A 13,572-nucleotide genomic window follows, 5' to 3' on the forward strand; every position below is an offset into this window, starting at 1 on the left:
TTTCCTACATTTTTTTGCACCAAAATTTTATGACTACCATTTCCTTAGTTCTATACATATGTATAATATATACATATATATTATACATATATAATGTAGTTTTAAGGTACTTCAGCAATCACTTATACAATCCTTTCTTTTACGTGGGAAAAATAAGACTCAGAGTAAAGAAAACTCATGGATGGTAATTTTCTTCTATTGCAATATTCTTTTTCTTCAATGACATTTCCCTTTACTGAAAAATCTTACTTCCTCACTTTTTTCTTAGTGTCAAAATTTATCTACAGATAATTTATCCTATAAAAATCTATGCAAAATTTATACTATTAGAAGGCGAGGACAATATCACTCATTCTGTTACACATGATATTATACTGACATTCTAGGAGTCTTACCAAAAACCACCAAATAATTCAGACCAGAAATTAAGCATATTGCCAATGTGCACCACTACAAAAAGTCTAAGGTCAAGTCAGAAATCCAACTCTTAATGGACATTAAACATAATAGCAAAAATAAATCAAGATGACAGACTAAAAAAAAAAAAAGAAAAAGAAAAAGAAAAACTTGCCTGAAGCTTGGAAACCTGAAAAGTGAGACTTTAACACCAACATTTTGGAAAAGCAGACAGTTCTTAAGTAAAAATTACCTTTCATATTTGATTTCTTGAAAAATAAAATAAGCTAAGATTCAATATGAAAGGAATTTGGGTCAGTTGACTGTTTCCCGTCTCACACATAAGCAAACACTCACTCCAAAGAGTCTTCAGTTCCAAGATTTAGTGAATACTTAGTTTTCAAATTCATACAAATCTTCCCCATTTTTTAAAAGTTAAAAATAAATATGTATGAAGCTTCTGACTGACCTTGATAACAGGACAACTCTACAAAATCAAACTAAATTGAGCCCTCCTTTTGCATAAATCCTGGATTACATCACAGAGATTTAAAAAGAAATAGCTTTATTTTATTTATTTTATAACTCTTTTTCTGGGAAAATCATTTCAGAAAACCAAATTTCATGAAAATATAACACAACCTTTTCTGGTTTTATCCAAAACTCTAGCATACGTGTGTTTTATTTATTAATGTATCATTTTTATTGTTTTAACACTTCATTTTATTCTCTGCTTTCAGTCTTTTTAATCTTCAATCGATCCTACATGCTCTTGACAAATTCCCTTTCCTTCCATTCTCCTTTTACTCTACTTCTCAAAACCCCACCATGACATCTCCTGGCCATCTCTCTTGTACCCTCTCATCATGAGCATTAACTCTCCAATATATGTCAACCTATTTTTATCCCATTATTTCATCCTACTACAGTCCAAATTAATTATGGTCGAGTTTACTAACTCATGACTTAATTTCAACAAAACTTTTTGACAAGTTCATTAGTTGTTTCAATAGTAATATATATTTATGGAACCATCAGTGTATTAAATTGAACAACTGCATGTCATGTAAAGTGATTTTTGTAGCCACAATGGCCAATGGAAAAACTAGAAGAATCATTTATGGACTCCTTTTAATGCTGGACTTTATTTATGGCCAATGGGACACCCACTAAAGACTAAAATTATGGTATATATTTTTTGCCTTTCAACAGAAATAATACTCACTGTCCCCTGAGATTTTTTTTGTGTGTATGTGTATGATAATGCTCAGCAAAGTATTTATTTTAAAAAACTTTTAAACAACTATCACTTTGAAAAATTAAAGTGGCTAATATCTTCAAAACTAATTAATTCTAAGTTCGTTTGTTTCTAATTTTGTATTTTATTACACAGATTTTACTGAAAAGCAATTCATGTTGCAATAATAACATTATTTGAAATAGCTTTCTAAAAATCAACTGCTAGATAAATAATCTGGTTACTTCTATTTTGATAGTCTACATTTTGGTTGAACACTCACCATTAATATAATAATTGTTAACATTATATACTTAAAACAACCATTGTTACCCTGATTTTTATTATAAAAGCAAAATGTATTCAAATAATATATAAAGATATAATTAAGTTTATATATTGATATTATAATCAAGTTTATATTATATTCAAAGGTGATATTATAATCCAAGTTTATAATGTAGGGCAGGAAAAACTTAAAGAGAACTTGCTAAATCAAAAACATAGATAGTCAGAATAAAATAATATTATACCATTTAAATACAAATATTATAATATTAACCAGTTAAATTTATGTCAAGGATTTGAGAAGCAACTCCTCAGCATTTATTTAGAATGAACATTCCTCTGGAGGAAAACACTCAGCAACAGGTAATAGAAAATATGGGAGATGATGATTAAATTCCGGAAGGTCTTAGAGACCAGCTTCCTCAACAATATCCATGTATCTAGGTTGTCCAGGTAAAGAATTAAAAGAACTCGACCAGTAGCTTTTCCTAAAGTTCCTCTCCTTCAACTAGTCAGTCTCCAGGTTCCTGAAACATTGAAGGCAGGTCCCAGTGCTGATTTAGAGACTCTGAATGGACACTTTTGGATAACGGAAACATTTATCCATTTCATCACATACTTAGCTCACTAAAGTTAGGGTGTAAAATGCATCAGTGAGAGGAAACCTTGGCTTTACTTGGCCCTCAGTTACTCTCAGCTGTTCTGCTAGGTGTCTGCTCTTTAATCACTACTGATAGGCCAAAGCAATGAACTGAACTGTGCTTAATCCTTAGCAGTGCACAATTTCTCATGGTTTCATTTGAAAACACTCAAATTTTATATGAGAGGAAAGAAAATAATCAAAAGTAATGAAAAGGGAAATTTCCCTCAAAAGGGAGGTTATAGGCTTTACATTCATTTAATAAAGGATAGAAATAACAATAATATTGCCCATATTAATAAAATTTAGAACATTCACATATGTTATGTTATATGAACACTACCACATGTGTAGATGTAGGGTAAGACTATTAACTTCCCTTTACAGATCTGGGGTTAGAAATGTAGAGAGAGGTTAAACAACTCATTACATGTGTACAGCACAGACCTCTAGTCTCCAGGACAGCCATGTAAGGAGCTTGGAAATTGTTACTCTAGTCCTCACGACAAGAGAAAAGCTGAATAAACTGAAAATCAACAACTCTTCTTAAATTCTTCAGTGAATTGAGGTCACAGAGCAATCATAACTGCTGCCTCCAAAATTGGAGGGAGAGACAGGTAGATGCTGAGATCACAACTTACTAAAGCAGAAACCAAGGGACAGAAACCCCTGTGGGGACCAGTAATGAGGTCAAAAAGCCTAAACTGTAGTTGATGAATTGCTGGAGACTCACTGTGGACAAGTTTGAAAGTTAAAAAATCTTGGGTGGCAGGGGGCAGTGGGGAGGATCTCCAAACTTTTGTGTTAGACCTCCAGGAGTCCTATCAGGTCCTCACAGGCAAAAATCACAGAAAAATTTCCCTCAATTTTTTGGCAGGAGGAGGGGAAAATATACCCAGAAATATACTTAGAGCATTCTGTTCTTCTCAGCAAGGCTTACCCTCAAGACAAATTATTTAAAAAGAGCTTAACTGACTAGGTTCATCGGAGCCTAACCAAATTGGGGAAAAGAAAATACCCAACTCCAGTCCCTGGTAGTTTTCCATGCAGGGGGAAATTACCAATTCAGCTCCCTCTAGTCTTCCTGTATAACCTAACGAGTGAAAAAAGCAAAAATCTGAGGGGAAATTATAAAGAATAAAACCCAGGGGTAGTAAAGGACTCACTAAAAGACTGAGACCTAATCGTAGCCCTACAGAGAGCTTTCTCTCACCCCACAACTTACCAACATATACGTAGGGCTTCTATGTAATAATAGGGGGATTCAACTTAAGGAACAGTACATTGTAGACCTTATTAGAAAGAAATCTCTCTGGAAACCCAAAGACAGCAGAGGAGACAAAAACAAGGACAAAAGGGAAAATTAGAGCCCTGATCCTACGGTTAGAGCAAACAGCAAACACAGCTTAACCTCTAGCCAGATGAACATAAAACCTCATACTAAAGGCCTAATTTTTACCCAGTACATCATGTCAGGCTGTCAAGGCACAGACTAAGCATCAGAACCAGATTTAAGTATGGTGGAGATGTTGAAATTATCAGACAGGAAATTTAATACAAGCATGATTAATAAGCTAAGGGCTCTAATGGAAAAAGTGGACAACATGGAAGAACAGATGGACAATGTAAGCAGAGAACTGGAAACTCTAAGAAAGAATCAAAAGGAAATGCTAGAAATTAAAAAAAAAAAACACTCTAACAGAAATGAAGCATGCTTCTGATAGGTTCATCAACAGACTGGACACAGCAGAGGAAAGAATCACTGAGCTTGAAAATACATCAATAGACAATTCCAAATCTGAAATGCAAAAAACAAACAAACAAAAGAATGGAACAGACTATCCAAGAATTGTTGAATGGTTATAAAAGGTATAACATGCATAATGTGAATACCAGTAGGAGAAGAACGAAAGAACAGAAAAAATATTTAAAGTGATAATAAATGATATTTTCCCAAACTTAATGATAGACAACAAACCACGGGTCCTGGAAGATCTGAGAACATCAACACGATAAATACCAGCACTAGAATTTATCTACACTGAGGCACATGATATTCAAACTGCAGAGAATCAAAGGTTAGAGAAAATCTATCTAATGAAAGAAGCCAGAGGGAGAAAACAACTTATAGAGCAGCAAGGATAAGAATTACATCAGACTTCTCTTCAGAAACCATGCCAACAAGAAGACAGTGAAACAAAATATTTAGAGTGATGAAAGAAAAACTCCAACCTGGAATTCCACATCCAGTGAAATTATCCTTCAAAATAAAGGAGAAAGAAAGATTTTCTCAGACAAATAAAAATTGAGGAAATTTTTTGCTAGTAGATCTGCCTTGCAAGTAAAGTTAAAAGAAGTTCCTTAGAGAAAAGGAAAATGATATGGTCAGAAAATCAGATTACATAAAAAAAAAAGAAAAGTGTTAGAGAAGGAATAAATAAAGGTAAATAAAATATTTTACTTTTCTTATTATTAATTGATGTAACAGATAATAGTTTAGTCAAAATAATAATAACAAGAATGTATTCAGTGATTTTAGCTTTGGGGCAAGTGAAATGTATGGCAGCACATTATGAGAAGGGAGGGAGGAATTGAGAATACTGTGTACTTGCACTACTCATGAAGTGGTATAATGTTATTTGAAAGTGGACTTGGATTATTAGTAAATGCATGTTGCAAACTCATGGGCAAACAACAAAAAAAGGTTTAAAAAGAAGACATGCTAAGAGAAGAGAAAAAAGGACTCATAAAAAATGCTCATTTAAAACAAAGGAGGCAAAAAAGAGTATAAGACACGTGCACACAAAAAGAACAAAGTTAACAAATGTAAAACAGTAACAGATATGCTAGGTATTGACTCAACTATCAATAATCACTTTAAATGTCAGTTTTCTAAATATACCAATTAAAAGACAGAGATTGTCAGAGTGGATTAAAAAGCAAGACTCAACTATGTATTGTCTATAAGAAACTTAAGTTAAATATAAAGACACAGGTAGATTAGAAGTAACAGGATGGAGAAAGATATACCATGCTAATAATAATGAACAGAAAGCTGGAAAAGCTATATCAATTTTGGGCAAAACAGACCTCAGAGAAAGAAAACTATTATGGATGAAGAGGGCATTACACAATGAGAAAGTGGTCAATTCTCTAAGAAGACAACAATCCCGAATGTGTATGCACCCAACAACAGAACATCAAATACTTGAGAAAGTACAACTTGAAAAGTGGTACAACTGCAAGGAGAAGTAGATGAAGCCACTCTTACAGTTGAAGACTTCAACATCCCTCTATAAGTAACTGACAGAGCGGGAGGCATTAAATCAGTAAGGACATAGTTGAACTGAATAACATCAATCAACTGGATCTAATTCATTGGTAGACTACGTCATCCAGAAACAGCAGAATACACATTCTTCTCAGACTCATAGGGAACACTCACCAAGATTGAAGACATCTGGGCCATAAAACACACTATAGCAAATTTAAAAGAATAGAATCATACAATGTATCCTTTCAGATCACAGTGGAGTTTAACTAGAAATAAGTAACAGGAAAATAGCTGAAGAAAAATGCCAAATACTTTGAGATTATACAACACGCTTCTCAATAAAACATGGGCTAAAGAAGGAGTCACAAGAAAAACTAAAAGTATTTCAAACCAAATGAAAATGGAAATATAATTAATCAAAGTTTGTGGGATAGTGAAGCCGTGTTTACAGGGAAATTTCATAGAATTAAATTCATAAAGTAGAAAGTAAGAAAGATCTAAAATCAATAATCTAAACTGGTTCTTGGAAGGGAACAATAAAACTGATAAACTTCTAGCTAGGTTACCTAAGGAAAAAAAGAGAGAAGATACAAATATAAATATCCGAAATGAAAGAGTAGCCATCATCATTGATCCCCTGAAAGAATAATAAAGGGTTATTAATTATTAACAACTCCATGCCCACAAATTTGATAATCTAGATGAAATTGATCAATTCCTTGAAAAGCACATCTATGAAAACTCACACAAGAAAAACAGATAATGTGAATAGGCCTTTATCTATTAATGAAATTGATTCAATCATTAATAAACATTCCAAAAGAGAAAGCAATAAGCCCAGATGGGTTTGACGGTGAATTCTACCAAAATTTTAAGGAAGAAATGGTATTAACTCTCTACAGTTGTATCCAGAAAATAGAAGCAGAGGAAACATTTCCAAATTCATTCTATGAGACCAGCTTTACCCTAATACCAAAATCAGACAAAGAGACTACTAGAAAAGAAAACTATAGGCCAATATCTTCCATGAACATAAATGCAAAAATCCTCTCCAAAATATTAGCAGAATGAATCCAACAATGTATAAATGAATTATACACAACCATGAGGTAGAATTTATTTCAGGTATGTTAAATTGGTAAACATTAGAAAATCGATTAATGTAATCTATCATATCAGCAAGCTAAAGAAGAAAAATCATATAATTTTATCAATAGATGCAGAAAAATCATATGACAAATTTTAACATCCATTCATGATAACAACTCTTAAGAAGCTAGGAATAGAGGGGAACTTCCTCAACTTGGTAAAGAACATCCTACAAAGAACCTATAGCTAATCTCATTCTTATTTTTATGTCACCAGTTTTTATTTTTATTTTTTAATGAAGAACATAGATGTTTTATGTTCTGAGTCCTGTTTTTCATTGTCATCACACATTCATTTACCATTTCATTCATTCAGTTAATAAATATTTACTGAGTTTTGGCTAAGTACCATGCATTGTTTCACGTACAGCAGAAAAATCTTAGCTCAGTCTTACAGTCTTACCATAGTAGTTAATTTGTGCTATCCAACTTACTTATAAGCTTCTTTTTCAATATATTTAAAGTTAAATATATTTTTTTTCAATATGTGTCTGAAATTGGAGTTCTTTAAATCACTTTTGCCTGGTATATGCTGAGAAACTGGAGACTTTCCTGTTCAGATCAGGAACAAAGAAGAATGTCTGCTTTCACTGTTTCTATTAAACATTGTACTGAAAAACCGACATAATGCGATAAGAGAAGAAAAGGAAATAAGAGGTATACTGATTATAAAGAAATAAAAATACCTTTGCTTGCATGTGACATGACTGTCTATGTAGAAAATTTCAAAGATGCAACAACAATGAAAAAACTCCTGAAACTAATAAGCAATTATAGCAAGGTTGTAGGATACAAGGTTAATGTACAAAAGTCAATTATTTTCTTATATTCCAGCAATGAACAGTTGGATTTGACATTAAAAACATAATACCATTTATATTAGCACTGAAAAAAGAAATATAAATGTAAAAATGTAACAATAAAGTACATGGTCTATATGAAGAACACTACAAAACTGATGAAAAAACTATCTAAGTAAATGGATGATATTCCATGAGGAAGACTCAACATTGTCCAGATGTAAGTTCTTCCCTACTTGATGTATAGATTGAATTCAATCCCAGCCAAAATCTCAGCAAGTTATTTCAGGGCTATTGACAAATTCATTCTAAAGTTTATAAGGAAAGTCAAAATACTTAGAATAGCCAACACAATATTGAAGGAGAAGAACAAAGTCGGAGGACTGACACTACCTGACTGCAAGACTTTCTATAGAGGCACGTTAATTAAGACAGTGTGGTATTGGTGAAAGAACAGACAAATTGATCAAAGGAACTGACTATAGAGCCCAAAACAGACCCACATAAATATGGTCAACTGATCTTTGGCAAAGGAACAAAGGCAATTCAATGAGGAAGGTTAGTGTTTTCAACACATGGTATTAGAACAACTAGATCCACGTGCAAAAAAGTGAATCTAGATTCAGAGCGTCCATGTTTCACCAAAATTAACTCGAAATGGTTCACAGACCTCGATGTCAGCTGCAAACTATAAAACATCTAGAAGATAACATAAAAGAAACTATAGGTGATCTTGAGTTTTGCAATGACTTTTTAGATAGAAAACCAAAATCATGAACCATGAGTGAAAAAATTGGTAATTGGACCTCAATGAAATTAAAAGTTTCTGCTCTGTGAAAGACACTGTTATGGGTATGAAAAGATGACCCAGAGATTGGAGAAAATACCTTAAAACACATATCTGATAAAGGACTATTACAAAATATATAAAGTACTTTTAAAACTCAAAAATAAGAAAACAAACAACCCAATTTAAGAATACACAAAATGTCCAACAGATACCTCACTAAAGAAGCAATACAGGTGGCAAATAGGCATAGGATAAAATGTTCAATGTCATACGTCATCAGAGAAATACAAATTAAAACAATTATAACACATATTAGAATGGCTAAAATCCAAATCACTGAAAATACCAAATTTTCTCAAGGAGCAACTGGAACTCTTTTTCATTGATGGTGGAAATGCAAACTGGTACAACCACTCTAGAACACAGTTTGGCAGTTTCTCACAAAACTACACACATCCTTACCACATGATCCAGCAATTGCGCTCCTTGATATTTACCCAAAGGATTTGAAAACTTATATCCACACAAAAACCTCCATATTAATGTGTATCGCAGCTTTATTTATAATTGTCAAAACTTGGAAGCAACCAACAGGGTTTTCAACAGATGAATAGTTAAACTTTGGTATATCCATACACTGGAATCTTATTCAGTGATAAAAGAGAAGTGAGCTATCAAGCCACAAAAAAGACATGGATAAACGCATATCTCTAAGTGAAAGAAGCCAATCTATAAGGGCTACATACTGTATGATTTTAACTATATGAATTTCTGGAAAGGATAAAACTGTGGACACAGTAAAAAATGATCAATGGTTGCCAGAGGTGTGGGAGAGGTAGGGAAGGATGAGTAGATTGAGCACAGGGGAATTTTAGGGCAGTGAAACTATTCTGTATGAAACTGTGGGTACACATCATTATACATTTGTGAAAACCCATGGACTGTACAGCATGAAGAGTGAACCCTAATGTAAACTATGGACTTTAGTTAATAATAAAGAGCTAATTTTGGCTCATCGACTGTAACAGATATACTAGAGTAATGCAAGATGTTAATAATAGTGAAAACTTGGAGCTGGGGGTAGTGAGAGTGGGTACTGTATACAGGAACCGTCTGGGCATTCTGCTCAATTTTTCTGTAAACCTAAAACTGCTAAAAGAAATAAAGTCTATGAATCTAAAGAATATTTTTAAAAACCCCAAATATACACAGTAGAGAATGACAGAGCTAGTGTGGAATTTTCCTGATTTGCTTTGATTCACTCAATTGCCTATTCTGTTGGAAAAACACAATTGCCTCATCCATTTCAATGCCAATTAAAGCAATTATTCAAATGGTCACTTGGTCCTCTAAACACATTTATTCACCCTCTTTTTCCTCCCTACCCTCTTTCCATCACACTTTCTATTTCCAATTTTGGACATTTAAAAAAGTCAGGTGGCACATCACCTCTAAGCTTGCCAATGTCAGCTCCTTTTCCCAACTCCCTCTTTAAGACCAAGCTCCTTTGCCTGATCAGAGGCAAGAATTATCAAAGTACCAGGTATATTAAGCTATCAAAGGAGGCACTTAAGAACTCAGTAATAGCAACTTTCTAGAACTGGGTCCCACAACAAAGGTAATAAAAATGTCCTTGCAATGGTATAAAAGTTTTTTCAAGACCTCTCCCCATTCCCCTTCCTCTGTGTCTCCTTACTCTCTCCTCCCTCCCTGTGCTGTAGCCACAAGACTCCCTTGCCCAGCTCCCTAAACCCCACGAACACGCCTGACTTGGGTCTTTGCACTGTTTTTTTCTCTCTGTCTGTTCTCCCACTCTGGGCCCTGTATCTGCGTGGCTCACAGCCTCACCTCCTTCAAGCGTTTGCTCTAAGCTTACACCCTTAAAGCGGCTCACTCTGACCATGCCCAGCCCCACCAATCCTCTTACACTGCTTTACTTTGTCACAGAGTCTTGAAAAAGACTACTCAGCTTACTCACTGATCCCATTTCCTGCTGTTTAATGGCAGTTTCCCCATTATGACATAAATTCTACGAGGGGATTGTCAGTTTTGTTTATTTATGTATGCCTTGAACACTGCCAGGTTCATAATAGGGGCTCAGTAAACATTTGCTAAAGAATGAAAGAATAAAAAAGCTAAAGATTTAAGAACTTTGGAGTTGGACAGGATCTTGGAGATCGTCTAGTCAAAAACTTTACAGGGACTAGAGACCAAGTAACTCGCTGACCAGTGGTGGAAGTAGAAGCCAGCATTCTCATTGTTTCTCACTGCACAAGTTCTACCTTGGCAAATTCATCATTTTATCTGATAAAGAAAACGTATCTACTTATAAAAACCAGGATTATTCAGGTACTGCCATGAGAGCTAGCAATACCCTAATCACTATTTTTTACAAATAGTTCCTTGTTCGCACTAAAACATCACCACAATTTTCTTTCTGGGTTAGGCGCTCAGTGAGTTATAAATAAGCTATGGTGTCTTAAAATTTAAAAATACACCATAGGTAAGTAGGGGAATGGATGATTTAAAAAAAAAAAAAAAACCTTAGAACAATCAGAATTTGAACTGCAGAACAATCTACATTTCAGCTCTGTCCCTAAAGGCTGAGGAAATAGATCACTCTTTTTTTCTTTGCCTTTCTCATTGGAGATGAGAAAAAGGGAATCCAGTTTGTTCTGTAACATCTCAGAGCAAATTAAATGAGTTCACTGACATGAAAACCCTGTTCAAACTATAAAGGACCAGCCAAATTGGCTGGTGAATATTTGTGGTAAAAGGAGGCATTTCTGGTCCCTCTATCATATTTAAAAAGCATATAACTTTCCTTCAGGGTTTTACCTACTTATAAATAAGAAGGCTGAACAGTGTTATGGTCAGGGGCTAGGACCCAGATTCTAATTCTGGCTCTGCCAATGTTAACTGGATGTCCTAGGCTAAATTATGTAATCTTTTCAAGCTTTGATTTCTCTTTTGTTAAATGGAAGAAATATTGATATCTTCCTGATATGTCTGTTATTAGGTTTAAGTTAAAATAATGTATATAAAGTAAGTACCAAGACTAAATACATTTCCTTTTTATTATTATTCAAGAGCTTGCTATTACATATCATATATCATCCATTCAGAAAAAAAGAGTTAATATAGTAGGATGAGTCATGTTAATAAGAAAGTTAACTAGGCAATTTCACCATAACGAGCTGACAGATTCATGGGATTTTAAAAAATGATTTCAGGGCACAATTTCAGGTTTTTCAGATTTTTTACAAATGCATCACTAGGGTGCTTGTAAATAAGGAGAATGAGAACCAGAGAGCTTTATAAACTCTCTAAGTTTCTAGTCATTAGCAACTTAGAAAGCTGGGTCTAGGACATAGGTTTCCAGTCGATTGCCTTTCCTGAACATCACTTGTTTGCAATAAACATCACTGGCTGTATCAGAGGAAGAAGAGCTGAGAAAAATTACAGCTACTATGCATGTGGAAATTGAAGTGGCTGATTTGTATTTAGCTCTACAACATTAACTTCACATTCTTTGAAAGAGACAGACTATTTAGGAGTAATCAGAAATAAAGCACCAACCAAATGTTTCTCAATAGTAGAAATGACCTGTGTAGCATTCAGTGTTAGCCTGATACCTCCATGTTTTTTCTCCCAACTAATCACTGTACAGATTACCTTCAAAATGCCTTCAAAACATCTTCTCTCAAAATGAAGGAAATTTTGGACTGTAAAACAGCAAACAGAAAAAAAAAAAGGGAGTTTACTTTTTTAGTGTATTCTGCAAAATTGTAAATATTTGGAAAAATGGTTCCTGGTTCTGACGGCTAACTGAAAACATATGTTTACTTATACACCTCAAGAATGTTCCACTGCAAAGACAGGAAAAATACTGAAAGAAATCCACAGAAGCACAGGAAAATTAGGAGCACATCTACCAACATACAAAAATAGTAAGGACTTTCTGGAAGTTTTAAACCGAGTGGAAACTGTTGGTTGAAATTACATAAACAAAACTGAGGAACTTGCAAACATCTACAGGTGAAAAAAAGACCAACAAAAAAGTGACTGTTCCCAGTGGAATTCTGGAATAACTCTAAGAGGTGGACAGAATAGAGAAGAAGCTATGCATGTGTCACTAGCTCATAATTAATCAAAGAACTCCATAAAAAGCCAGATCAGTCCTTATGCTAGGAGTTACTGATGCAGGCATTCATACCTAGGACACACAGGGTGGATAAATACTGCTGGCGTTAAAAAGAAATGAAATGGAGGTATTTGTAATGAGGTGGATGGAGTTAGAGTCTGTCATACAGAGTGAAGTAAGTCAGAAAGAGAAAAACAAATACAGTATGCTAACACATATATATGGAATCTAAGGAAAAAAAAAAAAAAGGCCATGAAGAACCTAGTGGCAAGACGGGAATAAAGACACAGACCTACTAGAGAATGGACTTGAGGATATGGGGAGGGGGAGGGGTGAGATGTGACAGGGTGAGAGAGTGGCATGGACATACATACACTACCAAATGTAAAATAGATAGCTAGTGGGAAGCAGCCGCATAGCACAGGGAGATCAGCTCGGTGCTCTGTGACCACCTAGAGGGGTGGGATAGGGAGGGTGGGAGGGAGGGAGATGCAAGAGGGAAGAGATATGGGAACATATGCATATGTATAACTGATTCACTTTGTTATAAAGCAGAAACTAACACACCATTGTAAAGCAATTATACTTCAATAAAGATGTTTAAAAAAAAAAATACTGCTGGCGTGGGAGATCTGACACAGGAGTTTTCACGAAAGGGCACTGAGACCAAAGAAGTGAGGTGGTAGCCTTGTGACTGCCACAAAGTACTTGTACCTCCCTTAACAAATAAACAAGCCAGCAGTACATCAGAAATGTAAGTCCACTAGAAAATGCATCTCCTTTTTTACACCAGAGCAACAAAACTGGAGATCTTGAATTAGAATGCATATTCACTGCTAGGAAAATAAAATTTCT

At 34.5% G+C, this 13,572-nt stretch overlaps 1 protein-coding gene across 1 annotated transcript in view; it reads right to left on the reverse strand.

Moving 5' to 3' along the window:
• The window catches only part of MALRD1 (MAM and LDL receptor class A domain containing 1), a 600,449-nt gene that overhangs the window by 121,682 nt on the left and 465,195 nt on the right, over positions 1-13,572 (reverse strand). The window lies entirely within an intron of this gene.

Source organism: Balaenoptera ricei, chromosome 2 (assembly GCF_028023285.1).
Source record: "Balaenoptera ricei isolate mBalRic1 chromosome 2, mBalRic1.hap2, whole genome shotgun sequence".
Taxonomy (NCBI): domain Eukaryota; kingdom Metazoa; phylum Chordata; class Mammalia; order Artiodactyla; family Balaenopteridae; genus Balaenoptera; species Balaenoptera ricei.